The sequence below is a fragment of the Macrobrachium nipponense genome, chromosome 19 (genome assembly GCF_015104395.2).
Source record: "Macrobrachium nipponense isolate FS-2020 chromosome 19, ASM1510439v2, whole genome shotgun sequence".
Lineage (NCBI taxonomy): Eukaryota > Metazoa > Arthropoda > Malacostraca > Decapoda > Palaemonidae > Macrobrachium > Macrobrachium nipponense.
The window spans coordinates 29,101,231-29,123,177 of record NC_061088.1 but is presented as its reverse complement, the minus strand read 5'-3'; the positions used below and the strand labels follow the sequence as shown (position 1 = coordinate 29,123,177).

The window sequence follows — 21,947 nt, the reverse complement described above, 5'->3', positions numbered from 1 at the left end:
TTTATCATTTGCAGTCATATTTTAGGAGCTGTAGGCACATACCAAGGATATACAAACTCCACCTAATTTTCAATATGGTAACCAATTAAACTGATTAGGGTCAAATATTATCTATCTCTTTTAAGAATTTGTCCATACAATCATTTGCTTCACCTAGAAATATTTCTAACATTTCACAGGATGTCTAACTTGATTTAAGTATATATTTAATGTATTTTTAGACTTCTGGTGTAATACAGGATAAATGTACACTACATAACACATGGTTTGGTTGTTTCATTTTCTATTAAATCTACAAGATTATTATCATTTACTTATCTCCCATCCATGTGAATTTACTCGTGTACCATACATCTACCAGTATTGTGGAAGTAAAATAACAAATCTAGATCAAAATAGTAAAATTTTCTGAACAGTTTAAAATGGTTTTCATATATTTCATAAAACAGTATTTTTTAAACTGCTAACATTTTCATTGTAGGTACCACCAATATTTGTCCAGTACCTCATGGGTATATATTTCATTAATCTTACACTCATTTGCCTGTTCAGTTTCCTTTAATCAAAGTATTTGTAGGGGGATAGCGCGAACGCAGTCCCCGCTACCAACAAAAAATTGCGCACCCGAGTTGACCACATTTGGGTCAATCGCAAGGGTCAGCACCGCCGGAGTGCAATGGTTGAGCCTCACCTTGGGGGAACCACCTTCGTGATCATGGTGTCCCCTGTGCCAGGTAAGTATGCTTCTCACCCACCCAACTGAACCCTAGCTAACATGTCTGAGGACAAGTAGCTAGCAAATAAAGTGTTTATGCAAAGAAATTCATTTGAATCGCATGCAGTAAAGCTTTGCCTTCATAATTAATTATTAACCATTTGAAACTTAGCTAAAAATCATTAGGTATTGGAAAACTGCATTAGAAAATTAAAATCAGTCTTATCACAGTGCTTCCTAATGTTGTGATTACTTCAGGCAGCTACTTATGGAACTGCCCAAACTGTTTTAATTTTTTTATGTTAAAGTCTAGACTGCCGAAAAGCTCTCTCATGTTTTGAAGTCTTGCAAGTCTTCCGATTTTTCCAATAGCAGTGAATAATTTTGCTCTTAGTATCATCTTGGTCATATGTCAGAGTCGTTTTTTATAAAAGTGCCAGTAGCAAAGGGCAAACTACAGCAAATAAATTCTTTCTGATAATAATAAATAAAAATACACCAGTGCTAACTGAAACATCAAACTAACACTGAAACGCGAGAAAGTGAGATTTAGCTGTAGTACTGTTATATGTATGTGATCTGTGACTAACATTGGTAATTCTAACTAATCACTTCCTGCTTACCATTAGATAAAGTTCTGGGGGAAGTGCTCTCGCTCGGAGCTATGACTTAGTTCTACCCTAAACTTAACATGCATTGAAAACATTTAAAACAACCTGAACAATATCTGATATGAAATACATTCAACATTAACTGTTTTGGATGAACCCAGCCTTGTGTTAGCAGCTCGTTCTTATAACAGGCCTTATATCTCAAAGAAGTAACTGCAGTATAGGCAAGTATGATGTTCTAATAAGCTTTTCCAGTTATTCTAATTTGATACTTTGAATACAAAGTTAGCTAAATATTGGGCATTAAGTTAATGCTGTATTGTACACCAGTAAAAAGTATTCACTTGTATAAAACCTTCATTCGCAGGCCACTTGTCCTCAGAACATGTTACCTAGGGTTCAGTTGGGTGAGCAAGAAGCATACTTACCTGGCACAGGGGACACCATGATCACGAAGGTGGTTCCCCCAAGGTGAGGCTCACCATTGCACTCCGGTGGTGCTGACCCTTGCGATTGACCCAAATGTGGTCAACTCGGGTGCGCAATTTTTGGTAGCGGGGGACTGCGTTCGCGCTATCCCCCTTCAAAGACTTTATTCTACTGAAAATCATTATTCTACTAAAAATGAACTTTTACAGAAATTTGCATAGTCAGTTAGAATTACTGAAAACAGTGGGTGGTTGCCAATGACTTGAATTATTGGTTAATTATCCATTTGATGAAAATTAAATATTTGTTTCACAAAAGAAGGATACACACTATATACATCAGAAATAAATTCTGCAACATATGGAGTGAATAGGTCTGCCTAGATAGTAAGAATCCCAGATTTCCATGACAGTTGTAACAAATCTGAGTTTCGTGATAACAACAACAGTTAGTCCTGATCTTTATACTAATTTCTGAAATATTAACCACATTTCTTGGGCCTCTCACGCAATTATCATTTTTTTCTTTCCAACCTTTCGTACCTAAGGCTGTAATTAGCTAAAGTTCCAGTGAAATCATCCAAAAACAGAAAATTGATACTTGTGATATCCAAGAAAATTAAGGAAATTTCGATACTATTAACAACATTCTGACCTTAACATAGCATCCTATAATGTGAAAAACTAGTTCGGAGTCACCTTGCACTTTTAAGAGAAATTATACAGCAACCCATCAATTATAACAATCTGAATAAAAATATTCAAAGCAGATATTCTAAAAGTTCATGAAAAAAAGTTAATCAAATATGACGTCCTGTGAAATGTATTGTACAAAAAGCATTACCCTTTTATGTTGAGAAGATGAATGTATTAACCCATTGTTAATGAGAAAACTTATCCCTTGATGCCAATCAGTTACACAAGTGACTATTATCTATTATATTAATTTCCTTTTGCGTCTGTGTGTGTCCACCTTGGCTGCATTTCTGTGTCTGTGTGTGTGTGCCTTTCTGCGTTGCTGTGTCCACCTTGACTATTTTTCTGTGTCTCGTGTGTGTCCATCTGGGCTTGTTTCTTTACATCTGTGTGTGTGTCTGCCTTGGTGCCTTTCTACATCTGTGTGTGTCCACCTTGGCTGCCTTTCTACGTCTGCGTGTGACCACCTTGGCTGCCTTTCTACGTCTGAGTGTGTCCACCTTGGCTGCCTTTCTACGTCTGCGTTTGTCCGCCTTGGATGTCTTTCTGCATCTGCGTGTGTCCGTCCACCTTGGCTGCTTTTCTAAGTCTGCGTGTGTCCACCTTGACTGCCTTTCTATGTCTGTGTGTGTCTGCCTTGGATGCCTTTCTACGTCTGTGTGTGTCCGCCTTGGATGCCTCTCTGCGTCTGCATGTGCCCACCTTGGCTGCCTTTCTACATCTGCGTGTGTCTGCCTTGGCTGCCTTTCTGCGTTCTCCCAGGTTGTGTTGGGTCCAGAGGCTTCTGGGAATTTGGAAGGCTCCATGATCATGGCATCTTCAAGATTTAAGACGACATTATAATCCAATGGTGTTTTTTTCCAGGAGATGGAAGAAATGAGATTCTGGATTTCTTCTCTGAAGGGAAGTGGTTCTGACAGGAATCCATTTAGAAGCTGAGGACGCTTCACTGGACCTGGAGTCTTTAAAGAATTTAAGATGATGTTATAATCCAATGAGCGTTTCTCCAGGAATGCTTCAAGAGCTGAAGACTGCTTCAAAGGATCCTGGAAAATAAATTTATGTACAGTTTTTAACTTTCGATGATGTGACCATAGTGACCAAACACTTCAAAACATTCTGTTTTGTTTATTTTGACAAAGTTGGGGTCTACCTACACATCCCTGTCTTCACACATGGGCAATCTCCAGGCTCTTTAAAGCCTTACGTCTCCTATTATTTCTACATAAAACTATGATCTTTAGTATTGTGTGAGAACAGAGGAAGCCCATGTTCTTGAAGATGAATTCAAGAGGCTTTGGTCCTTCCTGGAGATGAAAGGTTTCTAAGAATTCTTAGGGGGAAGCCAGCGTTCTTGAGATGTAGATCTAATGGGTGTTTCTCCAGGAATGCTTCAGGAGTTGAAGAGGACGTCTTCAAGAAGATGTTATAGTCCGATGGGAGTTTCTCCAGGAGTCCTTCAGGAGGTGGAAAAATTCTAGGTGGAATGATTCTGACGTCAGATTCAGGATTTCTCCATGAAACATTTGCTTTTTATTTTTTTTTAATGCACACGAGATTCGCGAAGTTGCAACAGAAGGAGCCGAAAGACGTCTTCAAGAAGGCATTATAAACCAATGGGTAGTTCTCCAAAAATTCTATAGGAGCTGATGACAGCTCCACATGATCCTGGAGTCCTTGAAAATTCAAGAAGACGCTCAACTAGGATTGCCGTTTTGAGGAATTTCATCTACTACTGTGACTTTCTGGTGACATAATGGCAACCCTCCGTGGGCTGTCCCGACCACAGGCCAAGGCACTGAGGAATAAAATTCTTCACTTTGCCATTTTATGTTTTATTATAAAAATAAAGTTATAAAACATATCCTGCTTACTTCTGCATGTGACAGGTCTAAAATCAATGACAAAATGGATAATTTACTCTATATCAAGCTACAATATAAGTGACGTCATAAGTATGTGACAAAAAAAATCGTTTGTTGAAAGTTTGTGAAGCACTCGCCTAAAAAGTGCCTTCATGTGCCGAGATGAACAGCTTAATTGAAGTTCACGAACGTTCACTTCCAACTATGATTTCTTTGAAAATCATAACTGCGTATGGTAACACTACTAAAAGCCACTGATGTGAAGAAAAAACGGCGACGCTGCGCTCAACACTAAGTGACCCAAAGGTAGATATTAAAGGTTGCAGATTTTTGGCTGAGCTTTGTTATTTTAATTTCGAAATGGATTCAGCAGGTAATTCCAGAAATTCGGACAAAATTTTGGAACAGCAGGAGGCACTACTGGTGATGGTCTAGTGATTTTTGTAGCAAGGGAAAACTGAAGACCATACTGTAACTGACAACATCGTTATTAAAGAGCTCCTGTAGATATTTCATTTTGATTTGGCCATATATGTGTGCGTTTTCTTGCTTTGAAGTTTCCATGTTTTATGATAAAATATGTTAAGATTAAGTATATTAAAAGAATGTGTCTAGACTTGTAAGGACATGCATTATGAGGACCACAGTAAATACACAGTTATTCAACTTCAATAGTACATCATTTAACAAGAAACTGGCAAATGTGAGCATCTGCCAGTATCAAAGTTAATTTGATGAAAATTAGTGACCAGTCATGAATCAGACTGTAGGTAATAAAGTACTCTAGGTTGAATTTCTGCATTAGATGGCATAAATTAGACAACCCTTTTTCATGTATGGTTCAGCTTACTCTAGGAATATATTAAAATATATAAGTATAAACTATAAGCCAATCACACTGAGTATTAGAGCATAATTCACAATGCAAAATCAACTGGATGTAAATGAAATAAACTAGTTCAAGTTTAATTTAAAAAATATGCTGAGAATAAATAAATTACAATAACTGAATAGTTTGCTTTGCGTGAATTTCTTACCTTGGGATAAAAATGACTAATTGCACAAATACAAGAGTAACAGGAATAAAAACTAAATCACCATAACGAGTGTAGTTTCTAGTTACATAATAAACTGTGGCTGGAATAACGCTTTTCGTTTGGACAGAATAAAGTTGAGGAATCTTCCTCTGCACCAATTTCCTCATTATACAACACCTGAAACTAGAGCTTATACAGGAGTGCCTCAGAAATGATTCCCCATGCTGTTGATTTTTCTTTAAAAAAAAAAAAAAAAAAAAGCAACTGCAAGATTCCTCAACTTGATTCTGTCCAAAAGAAAAACGTTAATTCCAGCCACAGTTATTTTGAAACTAGAATTACATTTGTTATGGGGATTTAGTTTTTATTTCCTTTCCAGCCCTCTATATGTCTAAATAATCGATACATACAAGGTAAGATTTTGTTACATTTAATTAATGGATGTGTCACCAAATTTTCTAGTCCTCACAGTAAGTGAAATGTGGTAGTTTATCCTGCAGAGTTTTGAGCTTTTGCTCCTTACTCTTACTTTCCCTTCTCTCTCTCTTCCCCTTATTCCCACTTCTTTTCTTCAACCCACTTCTTTTCTTCAATCTCGTTATCAAGGCTCTCTCAACTAGAACTTCTTAATGCAACTGTGGGGGTTTCTCCCAATTCCACTTTCAGGTCCTTGAACTTCATCCCTTCTGGATTTCTATCTTGCTGTCTAACCACTCCAACTCTCTCTTTTTAGTGTCATAAAATCTAATCACATCAAACCAAGATTCTTCTCTTAAGAATTTCTCTCACTGAGTGATTTGTTGTAATCCCACTTTTCCTTCTTCATTTTCCTCTTCAATAACAGCTATTTTTCCTCTTGGCAGAAATATCCTCGCTTACAGGCTGTTCTAGCACAGCTTAACAACAGCAACAAATATCACCTGGGCCACAAAACACCTCAAGTGTAGTATACCTTTGGTCATTTAATGTTTCCGACTGGAAACATCATTGGGTCAGGAACATGATTTGTTTATAGCAATTTATGACAATGTAAACAGTTGCAATAAGTTTAATGAAAAAGAATTATAGAAACAATAAGCATCGGTTCCTTAATGTAATAAATTATATGGCAGTGATATAAACTACTGTTAAAGAATAGAATATCTGTACATTATAACAAAGACTCTTGTTCAGTTCATTTCAGAAAAGCTGCTTTCTCTTGATTTGCCACCCAACCGACATAAAAGACAAACAACGGGAAAATCATAATAATGGTTTTGACTGGATATTGTTCCCAGAGTATTGAGATGTTTGTGTAAGCGACGATCATGCCGGCAAAGAGGAAAAAAATGTTATAAAAAAGGAAAGGAAAGGTCAAAAGGGGTTACAAACCCCTTATAACCTTATGGTACCTGTTACAACGTAAGTAAGATTTATTTTCACAGTAGGGTTGCTGGAGTAAGAAAAGACCGGGAAAGACATAAAGACAAAAAGCACGAGAATAAAGGCATATTTCCCGAGAATAAAGGCATATTTCCCGAGAATAAAGGCATATTTCCCCTTGGTTGATTATTAAATAAACTGCTCCGAGAAAGAACAGTGGTTATTGAAGTTTACAGCCCTGGACAGTACCTAGCTGAGATATCTTGGAGCTCTATTTACTGTTTTTTTATTTTTTAATAAGGGCTCCTCCATTTCTGATATTTGTCATAACTGTCACTATGCCATTCTCTCATGCATACTCTTATAACGTCATATGCATCAATTCAAGCATATGAAACTTCTTGTGTATCAAATTCCTACATGATTGAAGTCTTAGAAGGGGGATAGCGCGAACGCAGTCCCCCGCTACCAAAAATTGCGCACCCGAGTTGACCACATTTGGGTCAATCGCAAGGGTCAGCACCACCGGAGTGCAATGGTGAGCCTCACCTTGGGGGAACCACCTTCGTGATCATGGTGTCCCCTGTGCCAGGTAAGTATGATTCTCGCTCACCCAATTGAACCCTAGCTAACATGTTCTGAGGACATGTAACCTGCAAATGAAGGTTTTATACAAGGAAATTCGATTCAGTAAGACTGCACCTTCGTTTTACCTCGAGATTAGATTTCTGAAACAATTTACAATTCAGAAAAAAACCAGATGAATTGGAAAATCGCATTAGAAAATTAAATGTAACCTTATTAAAAAGATGCATCCGTGATTTCTTCAGTAGTTACTGTTCTTAGATGTTCTTCAGATTTCTTTTTATCACTATTTATAAAATCTTGATAGTCATAGAACTCTCTTTCTCTCCTGTTTTGGACAGGGTTGCGAGAATTCTTTTTGTTGCCCAGTTGATTTTTTCCTTGGTGCTGAAATAATTTCAGTAACTAAAATTCCTTTGCTTTGTGGTATCATCATTGTCTTATGCTAGTGTGCCTTTTATAATTAAGAGATTCTCTGATAGACGAAGATATATATATATATATATATATATATAGATATATATATATATATATATAGTTTTACTATCTGGAGTAAAAATCATGTCTTCTTGTTCTTGCAACAATCTCTTGTCACAGCAGAGACAATTAGACTTTTAATTCAACACGTATTACTAATGAACAACGAAGCAACACCAAATTTTAGCAAAATAATTCTTTACAATAAACAAAACTGTACCATTGATAACGGAAATATCAACTTGAAATAATGTTACTATAAAAGCCTATGGCTATCATCTAAAATGTGAGATAAAGAGGGCTTTGAGTATTTTTAAACATACGTGTATGTGACATATGATTAAAATTCTTAAAAAAATTTGGAAACAACTTAAACTAAAAGCCAATCCATTTATATAAATATGCTTTTATAAAAGTCAAAATAACCCAAAACTATAGAAATTGTTAATTATTTTGGATTAACCCAGCCTTGGATTAGCAAAGGCTCTCTTGCTCTTAGAGCTGCCAAAAAGTCGCTTGGATCTCTGTAGTTTAGAGAAGTTTGAATTTTAAATACAATTGCTTTATAATTCCATATTCTTTTGTAAATACAAAATAGTATAAATATCATTCACTAGGATAATGACTGTAGTCTATATTCTGCACCAATAAAGAGAATTTCCTTGCATAAAAAGTTCATTTGTAGGCTACTTGTCCTCAGAACATGTTAGCTAGGGTTCAGTTGGGTGAGCAAGAAGCATACTTACCTGGCACAGGGGACACCATGATCACGAAGGTGGTTCCCCCAAGGTGAGGCTCACCATTGCACTCCGGTGGTGCTGACCCTTGCGATTGACCCAAATGTGGTCAACTCGGGTGCGCAATTTTTGGTAGCGGGGGACTGCGTTCGCGCTATCCCCCTTAAAATTTCACTCATACAAGTAATACTGATTAGTCTGCTCAATGTAGTAGATGGGAGAAGTGATGACAATGTCTGAAGCAGAGTATTCCTCGAGAAAATATCAGTAGTTTATCTTGACTCCAACCTGTTGTATATGTAGGAAACGTTAAATTGTCTTAGTGTTCAGAAACTGGCACGAGTTTGTTATTTAACTGGATGTTTGTTTGTATAGTGTTATGTTGCATGGAACCAGTGGTTATTCAGCAACAGGACCAATGGTGGCTTTACGTGACTTCTGAACCACGTCGAGAGTGAACTTCTCTCACCAGAAATACACATCTCTAACTCCTCAATGGAATGCCTGAGAATCGAACTCGCGGCCACAGAGGTGGCAGGTCAAGACCATACCGATCATGCCACTGAGGGGCTCCATACTGGATGGGTATACAGGTATAATAACGGTGTTATAGTAATGCATAATATTCTTATTTACAGATGTTTACAAACTGCCGTTATGTTTACTGTATTTAATATCTGCCTTTCTGTGACATTCTAGTTCTGTGAGCCATGAAAGCAAATGTAGAATCATATTCAGGAATAAATGACTTATGTAATTCTTGAGTATTTATTTTACCCCTGATTAGTATATTACATGGTGCAGTGACTTATGGAGTCATTGCAAGATAAAAAGGGCCTTCAGCAGTACAGTTACACATGGGCAGGAAAGGACTTTGATGGATGATTTACATAATGAAGCTTTGACTTTTAGTGAGGATGATACATGAAGCCTGACCCATGACGGAGTCAACGACAGCACGACCAGCTTGATCAGATTACTCAAAGCTGCTATTGACAAAGCTAAGACAGCAGAGTTACACAGGGAACAAATGGTTAGAAACTCCTACATTTCTGACTGCTGGGAAGCTAAAGGAAAACCACTTGTACAGGTTATCCTGTGTTGGTTATTGTATAAATGTTACAACACCAAGAAGAGCAATTCTGACTCGAACAGTAACAACTAAGAATTGGATGAAAATGAAGACAGATGACTTTGCAGAGGGGCCAATATTAATGCAAGCAAAACCTAAATTCTGTGAGAGAAGTCAGAGCAGGAACAGAAGCAGAAACTGCAATACCCTAAAACAGGAAACAGAAAAGAAAATGTGGTAGATGTGGATTCAATATTCATTTAAATGTATATCTTTTCCAGCTGAGGGCATGTGTGTTACAAAATGGATGCCGTGGACACTATAGTAGGGTTTGTGGAAAAACTAAATAAAGGTTTTGTAACCCATGCAGAGAAGTCTGGAAATGCAAGTACGATTACTGATTATTCAAGTTACTTGGATAGACATCTATTATTACTTACTGATTTTTACCTTCCAGGAAAGGAATATTTAACAAATAAATTTATTGCTAACACAAGAGCTGAAATGACAGTTGTTGGCATACAGGTGATGTCTGACCTAATGCTAAAGGAGGAGGATCTTTGAGACTTTGATGAGAAACTGCAAAGTATTATTGGAAGTTATTAGCTGTAATGGGCCAGATTGAATTGATCCTGAAATGCAATGGATATGAATGCACTGAAAATGTAATTTTTTGTAATGACATAAGAAGTGATGACATTTATATCCCCCTCAGCAATGTATAAATCTTGGTACTGCATGAGACTTCCTATTTCCTTTCAAAGAAAATCACCTGGGAATAAAGTATCTGAAGTTAAAGAATCAGTAGGAGTAACAGAAACTGCTTACAGTACAGAGCAGGAAAAGTGTTTCTTTAAGAAAGAGTATCCAGAAGTTTTCCAATGCAATGGGAAACTAAAAGTGATGAAAGGTGCACTGATGAAGATAGAACTCAAGGGCTATGCAAAACCTTTTGCTAACCCACTGTGACAGCCAGTGAACAGGGAGCTCGATGAGAGGATCCAACAAAACGTCATTGTACAAGTTGAGGATAGGCATACAAAATGGTTTCATCCAATTGAAGTTGTACATAAACCTGAAGAAGGTATCAGAGTGACAATTGATTTGAAGAAGCTAAACTCACAGGTACACAGACCTGTACATAATTCAAAGATGCCACAGGATGCTATAAATGAGACTGACCATGGTGCTAAATACTTTACATTTTGTGATGGTGTTTAAGGATACTGGCAAGTAGAATTACATGAAGAAGCAAGGGATTTAAGAGAGCACCAATGGGTTTTAGCACTGGTGATAGCTGTAACTTTATAGGGAACTTTGCTACTGGTGCTTTAGAAAGGGCCCATAAGGTTGTAAATAATGTATTACTGTAATACACAGTTGCACACACAAGGAACATATAAGAGACGTCAAGGCATTTTTAAAACAATGTGTTATTACTTTGAAACCCATAGCAATTTAAATTGCCCAAGTGCTGTGCAGTATGCTGGATTTGTTTTTTCTTAGAAAGGCATGGAAGTAGACCCAAGAAAACTGAAGGCTATTGCAGAGTTAGAAACTCCGATTAATACATGCACATGGCGAAAGAAAAAAAATGCTAAAAATTTTTCTGTAAGAAAATGAAAAAACTATTTTCAACCCTGTAACCCTCTTTTACAAGACTCATAAAAACATACTAAGTTTCAATGTTATACATGCTTTTTTCTAATAACTTTTTTTTATTTTACTTTTTTTGCCCTTTTCTTTGCAAAATTACAATTATAGCTGATAATCATGAAAGATAAGAACGTGAACCAACCGCAATTCCTGGGTATATTTACGAGCAAGTAACTAAAAAGACGTTATGGGAAAGAGATGGGCACTACAATCCCCATCAAGTGCCAAGGCACACTGAACCCCCCGCTGTCCTGTGCTGAGCTGCTACAAATGCCAGAAGTAATTTATGGACCACTGAAGTGAAATGAACATCTTTCACACTAAATTCATCCAAATCATACGGTGTGTAATATTATTACTCATATTAGCTAGCCTGTCCATCGCTCAAAACCTATTATAGATCATCATATGAGCATGCCCGTCCATTAAGGGTTAATCCTCTATTGGTGCAGAAGCAATGCCACTGAAAGACCTTCTTAAAAGTAGAAATAAATTATTATAGTTGCCAGTTCATGAAAGTCTTTGCTAAAGTGAAAAACTTCTTACAAACCCCCCAATACTTGCAAATGGTAAACCAATGGGATCCTGTAGTTCTCATATTAGCGCAGAAGCAATGCCACTGAGAGACTTTCTTAAAGTAAAAATATTTTTTATTGTTACCAGTTCATGACAGAGCATTTGCTAAAGTGAAGAAACTTCTTACGAACCCATAATTCTTGCACAGTCTGATGAATTAGGGAGACTTGACTTTATATGGATGCAAAGCAGACTAAAAGAGCTAGGTTTTCAGCCTAATGCAAAAACGGCATGATGAAGTATGGAAACTTATCACATGTGGAAGTTGATTCTTGGATGATGTGGAGACAAGGTATCCAATGATTGAGTTGGAGGCATTAGTAATTATGCTATTACAAAGCGCAGACTTATTCATCAGGGCTCCCACACTTCATAGTTTATCACAAAATCACCGACCTTATTACCACTTTTTAACAGTTATTCGATGACTCAAACAGAAAATGTTAAGGTACAGAATTGGAAAGCACAACATCAAAGTAAATTTCAATTTAAAGTCGAATGGAAAAAAGGGTAGGAGCATGCCACTGCTGTCTGTCTTAGCCATGCACCAGTTGTGGACCCAGAACAAGCTGAGCATGGTATACAACTGTGCAGTATTTTGATAACGAGAATTTGTACACTGAATGATAGCAATTATATGAAGCTTGTTGATGCTGTAAAGCATAATTCTGTTGGATCTGAAAATGCATCAGCTTTTGCGAACCAGTTAAAAGCTATCCAACATGAATAAGCAGCCGATGATGACATTGTTCTGTACAGACACCTCTTGTAATTTGTAGTTAGAACGTTTGCATACAGTCCATCAAGGAACCACAAGGACCAAACAACGCTCTTGGATGTGTGTATATTGGCCAGGAATTGCAAATGATGTAACATACCTGACAGACAAATGTGAAGCATGCCAATTAACACTATTTTCCATGTTTAGGAAAAAAAAAACCTCTGGAATCAAATCCATTTCCCAGTAGACCTTTTGAAAGTGTTTCAGCTGAGCTATTTTATTGCAAAGGCAGACATTTTCTAATTTATGTTAATTGCCTGAGTGGATGTCCATTGGTGCATGAATGGAGAGATGATCCCTCAGCGAAACAAGTCATAGATAGTATGATAAAGATGATAGCTATTATGGGTAATCCACTAAGAATACATACTTCTGGCAGACCACAATTCAAAGCAGTGGAATTTCAAAGGTGCCTAGAGAGAAAAGGTATTGTATGGGGAAACCAAGTTCATTCCATTTTCCATGCAACAGACATGCAGAGGTGTGCATGACGAAAGTAAAAACTATGCTGAAAAAAGTTGACAACTCAATGGGGGATGGAATATTTTCATGAGGCTACTACGAGAAATACACCACGCATGGATAGAAGAACGCTGAACCAAGGTTGTTTTCAGAAGAAACCTCAGATCTACAGTCCTGACTCATACCATCACATAGGAATTCCAGGCAACGAGAGGGCTGATGAGCTAGCCAAAAGTACAAAACACATTGACAGAGTGCAAATACATATACAACCTGCACTGCAACAAATCAAGAATGCAATGAAACCACTCTGCAAAGAAAACTTGCTAAAAGACCATCGTGAGTGGGTAGAAAAGAACTCACCGTCTGACAGATGGTATAAGACATTGACTGATCTAGTGCCTCCTCCCATAGACAGGCACACACCAAGAAAACTTGCTGTGATCATCCACAGACTCAGGCTAGGATATAAAGCCTGCTGGGAAATCGTGGAAAACAGTGTCAGACCATGTGAAAACTGTCAAGAAGAAACACAGCAACCACTCCTTCACTACCTGCTGGAATGCAGAGAAACAGCACAGCTAAGAGGTGCAGCACAAATTGAATTACTTGCACAAGATGCTGAGCATGCAGCTGCCACAGTCACAAAGACAATCATTGAAAACTTAGAAGAGCATGCCCAGATGCTCTACAGCCTACCTCCACCAAAGTAAATAAACTAAAAGTGAAATCAACCACCCTCATCACATCCCCTCACTGTAAGGCTCTATCCACATCATCCAATATCATTCTTTTAAACTTTACCTACCACTGAAATCCTCCTGCAGGGACCCAAGGGAGTAAAGGGTTGGACGGTTAACCCCACCTGCACCATTTCTCTAATGTTCGAAAGCCTTAAATTCTTTCAAACTTCTACTATAATATGACATGATGGCCCTCTCTTACTGACACCATCATCCTTCCCCTGTTCACTCCTATCTCTACAACTAAAAATATTTCCAATTTCATAAAACTAACCATGAACCTAACGAATCTTTTCAGATCACCTACAGGCCGAACAAGGAAAAGGCCCATGCCAACAAGAAGTGTTGGCTTAATACAACAACAACAACATAATAAGGCACTGATTTCTGATGAAGAACCAGTAAGGAGAAATATTGTTGAGAAGGTTAACACAAGATATTAAAACTTCAAGCAATAGTGAAAATGCCAAAGACCTGAAACACTTTGCTGTAGATCAAGTCAACCATCCAAAAAACCCAAATTATGAGAGAATGGGAAATAACGAGCAAAAAACCGTTATGGTATGACTAGGGAACAAAAGCTAGTTACAGTAACTCCAACCAGAGAGTTATAGTGGAGAAATTGTCAATTTCTTCGTAAGCATGATGGACGATCAGAGGAGGAGGGTGTTTCCTTACTGCATGATATAAATACAGAACCTTTACAAAGGCAAAGCCAGAGATAGAGGAAGACCACAGTACCTTTTGTACCCTAAGTCATGGAAACTTTTATATATATATATATATATATATATATATATATATATGTGTGTGTGTGTGTGTGTGTGTGTGTGTGTGTGTGTGTGTGTGTGTGTTTTAACATACATCGTCGAGACTGACAATTTAGTAATATATATATATATATATACTGTTATATTAATGATAATAGTTATTTAGAGATATTCATAAACTCTATTTTACTTTAGTACCTGCCTTTCTGTCTCATTCTAGTTCAGTGAGACGTGAGGACAGCAATTTTAGTGTACACCTTAAGTACAGTTTTGGGAAACATTGGTGTATACCTTAAGCACAGTTTGGGAAACATATCTCGTATATAAAATGACTGTTTTTAAATGAAATCAATGAATTTGTAATACAAAGTCCAAACCAGGGATATTTACAATTAATTCATTTATAAATGCAACAACATTACAAGACAAACTATAGTCATTTTGTTTTCATTACTACCATGTCCATAGCCAGAGGCAATAAAGTAATATTTAAGTTTGGACCAATCAACAAAACACACCACTAAGAAAAAGCAACTTGCATAAGTCTGATATAGATGCCAACAGGAAAGATTTTGCAAATTAACTCATCCTGCCAAACCTCACCTAGGAGTCAAGGTGATGTAAAACGAGGCTGGAAAAAAAGTAAGCTTGAGGACACAAAGCTCAGATAACTGTGGATAAACCACCACATTTCACTTAACATGAAGACACTAAAAGATTTAGTGAGAAATCTAGTAATAGAATCTATGCAAAACTGGATTAAACTGGATTAACTTAAATTCTGTCACTTTATTTTCTACACACATTGTCTTTTACTCTATCAACATGAAAACATATGAGAGTTCCCACAGTAAAATCAACAGCATGTGGAATCAGGTCTGAGCCAATTCTACTTAGTATTGCGTAACTGTTATTTGAAGAAATTGTTGAATACCTTAACATTGTCAAGGATCTGTTAATCTTTTATTTGTGGAACTAGCAATCATTTTGGTCCCAAAGTAAATACTGTTAACGTATTTCTATCATGTGTTTTCAATGATAAACTTGAAACAGTACATTTACATCCTATTCACATCACTTTGGAAGTTATATTCACATGAAGCATATAGTCACAGCAATCAATTAATGTATTCTTATGATAATCTGAACCAGGCGTGAAGCATCAGAACTCAACCAGAGAGTACTTTCAGAAATTAAATACCATCTGATTCATGTGCCACAGGTGACTACTCAAAATTTTGAAGCAAAATGAATTCTTTCACTCATCTTTCAGATATTAATTTTGATATAACAATCATCCGTGTAAACTGATTTATCTTCTTTAAAACTCATCCCATACAGTTAATTCACTCCAAAGAAGGGGCTAATGATTTTCACAATATGTTTTAGAAGTTGTCTTACTTGATTTAATACTTATGACAGTGAACTTTTAAGACTATTTTCTATGAATTAATATATCTGACTTGATGGGTTGTTACTTTCTCTTAAAAGTACAAGATGACCATCAACTACTTTTTCCTGTTTATAGGATGTTATTTTGGGGTCATAACATCTTTAAAGGTATTGGAATTGCCATACTTTTCTTGGCTACCATTCACATCAATTTTTCTGTTCTTGGGCCATTTACTGAAAATGTAACTAATGACAACCTTCAGTATGGAAGAAAGAATGATAAAAACGTGAAACATCCTTGAAATATGGTTACAGCATATTTCAAAATTAATATAAGGACAACATTAACTGTTGATTATAGTACCATGGATGATTGGAGTTTATCTTATTTTGGTACCCGACTAGTTGCCACTATACAGTGAAAGAAAGGAGGGCAATGGGGACTTTCATCCTAAGAAGACTTCTCGTTCACTTCTTGAGACTTACACATAATATGGAATGTTACTGTACCTAGTATCATTATTCATCAACATGTTACGTTAATTGTGTTTTGTAGGGGGATAGCGCGAACGCAGTCCCCCGCTACCAAAAATTGCGCACCCGAGTTGACCACATTTGGGTCAATCGCAAGGGTCAGCACCACCGGAGTGCAATGGTGAGCCTCACCTTGGGGGAACCACCTTCGTGATCATGGTGTCCCCTGTGCCAGGTAAGTATGCTTCTCACCCATCCAACTGAACCCTAGCTAACATGTTCTGAGGACATGTAGCCTGCAAATGAAGTTTCTATACAAGGAAATCCTCCTCATTAGTGCACAGTGTAAACTACAGCCATTATCTTGACCATTTGTATTGAAACTAATTGTTATTTATGAAAGAAATTTAGAACCATCAGAAAACTGTATTATAAAATCAAACTTCTCAATAATACAGAGATTCTGGGCAGCTCCGAGCAAGAGAAACTGCCAATACAAGGCGCTGGGTTAAGAGAAAGAAAGAAAAAAATAAATTATCTTTGGTTCTCTTGAGTTTCATAAAAGCATATGAATTGGTTTTAAATTTTAATGAAACTTTTCCAATTCAAAATGTTTATCACATGCCATAGGATTAACAACAATCAAAAATAGGAAACAGGATGTAGGTACTAATTGAATTATACTAAAACTTCAAGCAATAAGTATTAGATCTGCTTTAAGAAAAGCAGATAACAAATCTACGAAAATGTGCCGTTATTATTCCATAAAAAAATTTCTGATCACAAAAAAATATGATTGATTATGCAATATAAACAACTTCCTCTGCAACTTCTAGACAAAGAAAACGGATTTCAAAACAGTAAAGTTATGGGTAACTATCAAGAAAAATGATCCAAACACTTATCCTTCTCTATGTCCTTGCTTGATTTCAATTCTTGATTGACAATGGAACATTGTACAGAAGAAAAATATACAGTATATGATTGTCAGGTAGCTATCAGATCAAATTATTCATCATTGTCTGAGCTACTGAGGTGAATAATGAGCTACATGATACTGAGGTCACATGGGTGATACTAATAATGATATAGGTTATACTGAGGTTAACACGGGTGATACTGAGACTAATATGGAGGTTATTGACGCTATATGGAGGATACTTATACAGATAATATTATGGGGGATATAATGAGGATGTGGATCATGAGGTGAATAACTGGTTAGTGGAGGATTGTGAGTATAATAGCCAGGGTTACAATATGTGTGTGTGTATATATATATATATATATATATATATATATATGTATATATATATATATATATATATATATATATATATATATATACACACACACATATTGTAACCCTGGCTATTATACTCACAATCCTCCACTAACCAGTTATTCTCATGATCCACATCCTCATTATATCCCCCATATATTATCTGTATAAGTATCCTCCATATAGCGTCAATAACCTCCATATATATATATATATATATATATATATATATATATATATATATATATATATATATATATATATATGTGTGTGTGTGTGTATGTATATATATATATATATATATATATATATATATATATATATATATATATATATTATTATATATATATATATGTGAATAACTTGATCACGAAGTATATAAAACATGATGCTATGTATAAATAAAGGTTTTTTGCCACGAAGGAAAAAATGAAAAGCGAGATAACCAAGTACTTTCGGTCCTATTCGGACCCTTTACTGAGGGTCCGAACGGGACCGAAAGTACTTGGCTATCTTGCTTTTCCATTTTTTCCTTCGTGGCAAAAAACCTTTATATATATATATATATATATATATATATATATATATATACATGTATATATATATATATATATATATATATATATATATATATATATATATATATATATATATATTATATATATTTACGTATGAGCCCGGCCTTGAAAGAGCTCCGATACGTAAACAGGAATAGTTGAAGAAAAAAAACAATAAATTACTTGAACTTACCGTAAAAAGGATTTATAGTGATAATTTACTCTAGAGGAAAGGTCGCCAGAAACTCAGCCAATTACTTTACAGCTATTTATTTACAAGAGGCCCTTACTGGCCTGGAGAAAAGTAAATGCAGCGTCCACACGTTGGGACCCATATATCTCTCACAAATAGATAGCTGGCTAAAATGTGATTAAAGTAATGAAAGCTAGGTTTCATAATTTTGCGGTAATGCAACACTTGCGGGCAGATAGACTTGACACGTGGCTCAGGGTATCTGGAAAAGAATCCCAGATTAGACAAGATAAAAGAAAAAGGATTTATTGCCCAATTTCAATTGTTTAGTTCTCTAACACTGGGGAAAAGGAACTTTAATGTTTCACTGAGGTATGCAATGACTTCATTTGTCTGGGACGATCACACAAGGGGAAGCATGCGGCCATGAGGCAGTGAGAGGAAACAAAGGGATGAGTTCTTCTGATATAAAGTTTGAATTGGGAAAATGGGGATCAAATAGATAATAGGATGTAAGGGACTGGCAATATGCTGTTTCTCAAGACGTACCTGGATGCCGTGTTCAGTGGATCTTTGTAGAAAATGTGGCGCCCGGCTTTGTCTTAGGTCTGGGTCTCTTGGCGCGCCAGTACGCCATGGATAGGCCTAAATGTGGGAAGGCTGGCTGCGGACATCCGTCCGAGGTCACGTCTGGAGACGACTGGGACAGTTCGCAGGTGTCTTGCCTGGGTGTTGGGGGTCAGCTTAACCCCCCACGAGCAGGGCAAATCCTGGAAACAGAACATACAGCCAGCAGAGGGTTCACAGGAAAAAGAGCTTAAGATATAGGCCTAAGAAGTACCAGTCTGCCTACATCCTTCCCTTCAAGATACGTCCCTAAAGCTGACAAAAGACTATATTCTCCCTTCTCACAGGAAATTCTTAACCCTGGATGGCTAGCGTTGGTTTCCCGCCGAAATCAGCTGATATTTGGAGGAAGATGGCTGCCGTTTTACAAAGCAAAATAATGAATTAATTACTGGTAGACGAAGAGATCTATAAACTGTAACCAAATATATATATATATATATAATATATAGATATATATATATATATATATATATATATATATATATATATATATAACTGAATCATGAAAGTTAGGAACGATATATGCCACGAAGGAAAATAAACGACGGAGTATCCGCGAGACCTTTCGACATGCAAACGTCCTTTACTAAGCAGATGAACTGACATACACGAGGAAAAAGACAAAAACTCCAAGAAGATTCGTGAAAAAGACAAAAACTCCAAGAAGATTCGTATAACTGACAGATAGGGATTATAAAGAGATTAGTATCTAGAATCCGACACACCTGGAAGATGAGTAATCTTCCCAAACAAGCATAAACAATGTGTGCAATTAAAAGTTTAAGACAATCATCTCAGATACAAGGACAAAACAATTAAAGGATTATAGGTGACAGCTATTCAGAACTTTGGTAAACAAAACCATATTCACAATATATATTCACAATACATGTTAGGCATACATTACAACGAAGATAACTCTAAGGCAACTAATTTTTATTTAAGTCTGTAATTATACCTTTGAAGTCATTCTTAAACATGTTACAAATACAAGGGTCTAAATAAAAAAGGCCACGACTAACACTGAAATTACAATGAAAAGTAAGTTGTATTAAAGCAGATCCTAAAAGATTTCGTGATAAGACATCTCTTGACCTTGCAATTACTGAACTACCAACCCAATTTATTCGGTGGTTGTTTTCACTTAAATGAATGAATATTGCATTAGATGTTTGCCAAGTTTTTACAGAATATTTATGCTGGCTTAGCCTTACTTCTAGGCCCTTGCTAAACTATCCGAAATAAAATGAGGGACAATCCATACATGGAATTTTATATATTATGTTGTTGCTTTCTCTGGGGCCATTTTTTATTAACATTCTTTTATAGTGTTACTATAGGAAAAAACAAGGTAGACATTAAAAGCTTTTAACAATGATTTAATGGTTTCAAATCCATTAAAATAAGGCATTCTAGATACTAATCTCTTTATAATACCCTATCTGTCAGTTATAAGAATCTTCTTGTTTTGTCTTTTTCCTCATGTATGTCAGTTCATCTGCGCTTATTTTTTTTTTTTGTTAAAAAGGACGTTTGGACGTCGAAAGGTCTTGCGGATACTCCGTTGTTTATTTTCCTCGTGGCATAAATCTTTATATATATATATATATATATATATATATATATATATATATATATATATATATATATATATTAAGGGCAGGAACACAAAGAATTCACATTATTCTTAATCCTACGTTTTGTGACAACATCGCCACATCTTCAGGGATTTTCTTCAAAACAAAATATAATGTATTAACATAAAATAAAGAGCTGTTACAAGATCCAATAGTTGAAAATGTTAAAACAGTTTAATGGTAAAATTACAACTCTCACACTTAAATTACATGCACACTTGACTAAAACTGAGACTAGAAATACAAAACAACTTACAAATGACGAGAAGAACATTAAAAGATTTCAGCTAAATTACATATATACATAAAAAGAACAACCCATACAATCAAAAGCAAAGTCATATATTCATGAAACTGCAGCCACAAACAGCTCAACAAAACTTAAACCAACCTTTCAGCATTCAAAGATAAAAACACACTAAAAGTAAAACAACGTCAGAGGCACAAGGAATGACAGAAAATCTAGGCTAAAAACAAGGGGACAGCAGAGGAATGTTGTTTAAGGTTGGAACTCGTAGTTTGATGTTCAGAGTTTCCAAAATCATGGTTTGTTGAGTTCCCTTGTTTGGCCAATAATTTTAAATCTTCGTATTTGATTGTATTTTTACATTTACTGGTGTGATCCCTTGTATAAAATGTTTCTGGGTTAGATAGCTTACACCCAGTTCTATAACTAACGCCCCAATGGGAATCAGCCCTGACCCTGAGAAGACGCTGGGTAGATTCCACATATTTCTCCCCTGAAGATGTGGCGATGTTGTCACGAAACGTAGGATTAAAGCATAATGTGAATCTCTTTGTGTTCCTGCCCTTAAGCAACCTTGGTATTTATTAAACTGTAAATGCGTGTCCAATTAAAGGGACAGCTGTGAGTGGTGTTAAAAATTATATCAATATCACAGAATAAACACCTTTTTGTTTGGGCCATTTTACTGTCAAAAAGAAAGTTATTCTAAAACTGTCTTACTCGACTAGTACTAATTTTACCAGTGCATTAAGATTTAATATAGAACTGAATAAGGTGCCTTCAATCGCCTTGCTCTCTGTAAGCTTACCAGCAAAAACTTGAGCGACAACTGTAGCCAAATAAGAATTTCAAATCTATGGTTTGTAACTAAAATTTAATGTTTTCAGTCTGTCCGGCAAAAACCGTGAAACCCATAAGACTAGATAAGAACAGATGTAATAAATATATTATAACAATTCCCA

At 36.1% G+C, this 21,947-nt stretch overlaps 5 non-coding genes across 5 annotated transcripts; 2 read left to right on the top strand and 3 right to left on the bottom strand.

Moving 5' to 3' along the window:
* Positions 1-575: 575 nt before the first annotated feature.
* On the bottom strand, positions 576-742 carry LOC135219354 (U1 spliceosomal RNA). Its single transcript, XR_010315420.1, has one exon. It is a non-coding gene; the product is annotated as a U1 spliceosomal RNA (small nuclear RNA).
* A 1,004-nt stretch (positions 743-1,746) lies between these two features.
* On the top strand, positions 1,747-1,909 carry LOC135219321 (U1 spliceosomal RNA). Its single transcript, XR_010315409.1, has one exon. It is a non-coding gene; the product is annotated as a U1 spliceosomal RNA (small nuclear RNA).
* A 5,242-nt stretch (positions 1,910-7,151) lies between these two features.
* Positions 7,152-7,314, bottom strand: LOC135219320 (U1 spliceosomal RNA). The gene has a single exon (XR_010315408.1). It is a non-coding gene; the product is annotated as a U1 spliceosomal RNA (small nuclear RNA).
* Positions 7,315-8,514: 1,200 nt separating this feature from the next.
* LOC135219315 (U1 spliceosomal RNA) lies at positions 8,515-8,677 on the top strand. Its single transcript, XR_010315407.1, has one exon. It is a non-coding gene; the product is annotated as a U1 spliceosomal RNA (small nuclear RNA).
* A 7,842-nt stretch (positions 8,678-16,519) lies between these two features.
* On the bottom strand, positions 16,520-16,682 carry LOC135219312 (U1 spliceosomal RNA). Its single transcript, XR_010315405.1, has one exon. It is a non-coding gene; the product is annotated as a U1 spliceosomal RNA (small nuclear RNA).
* Positions 16,683-21,947: the final 5,265 nt, after the last annotated feature.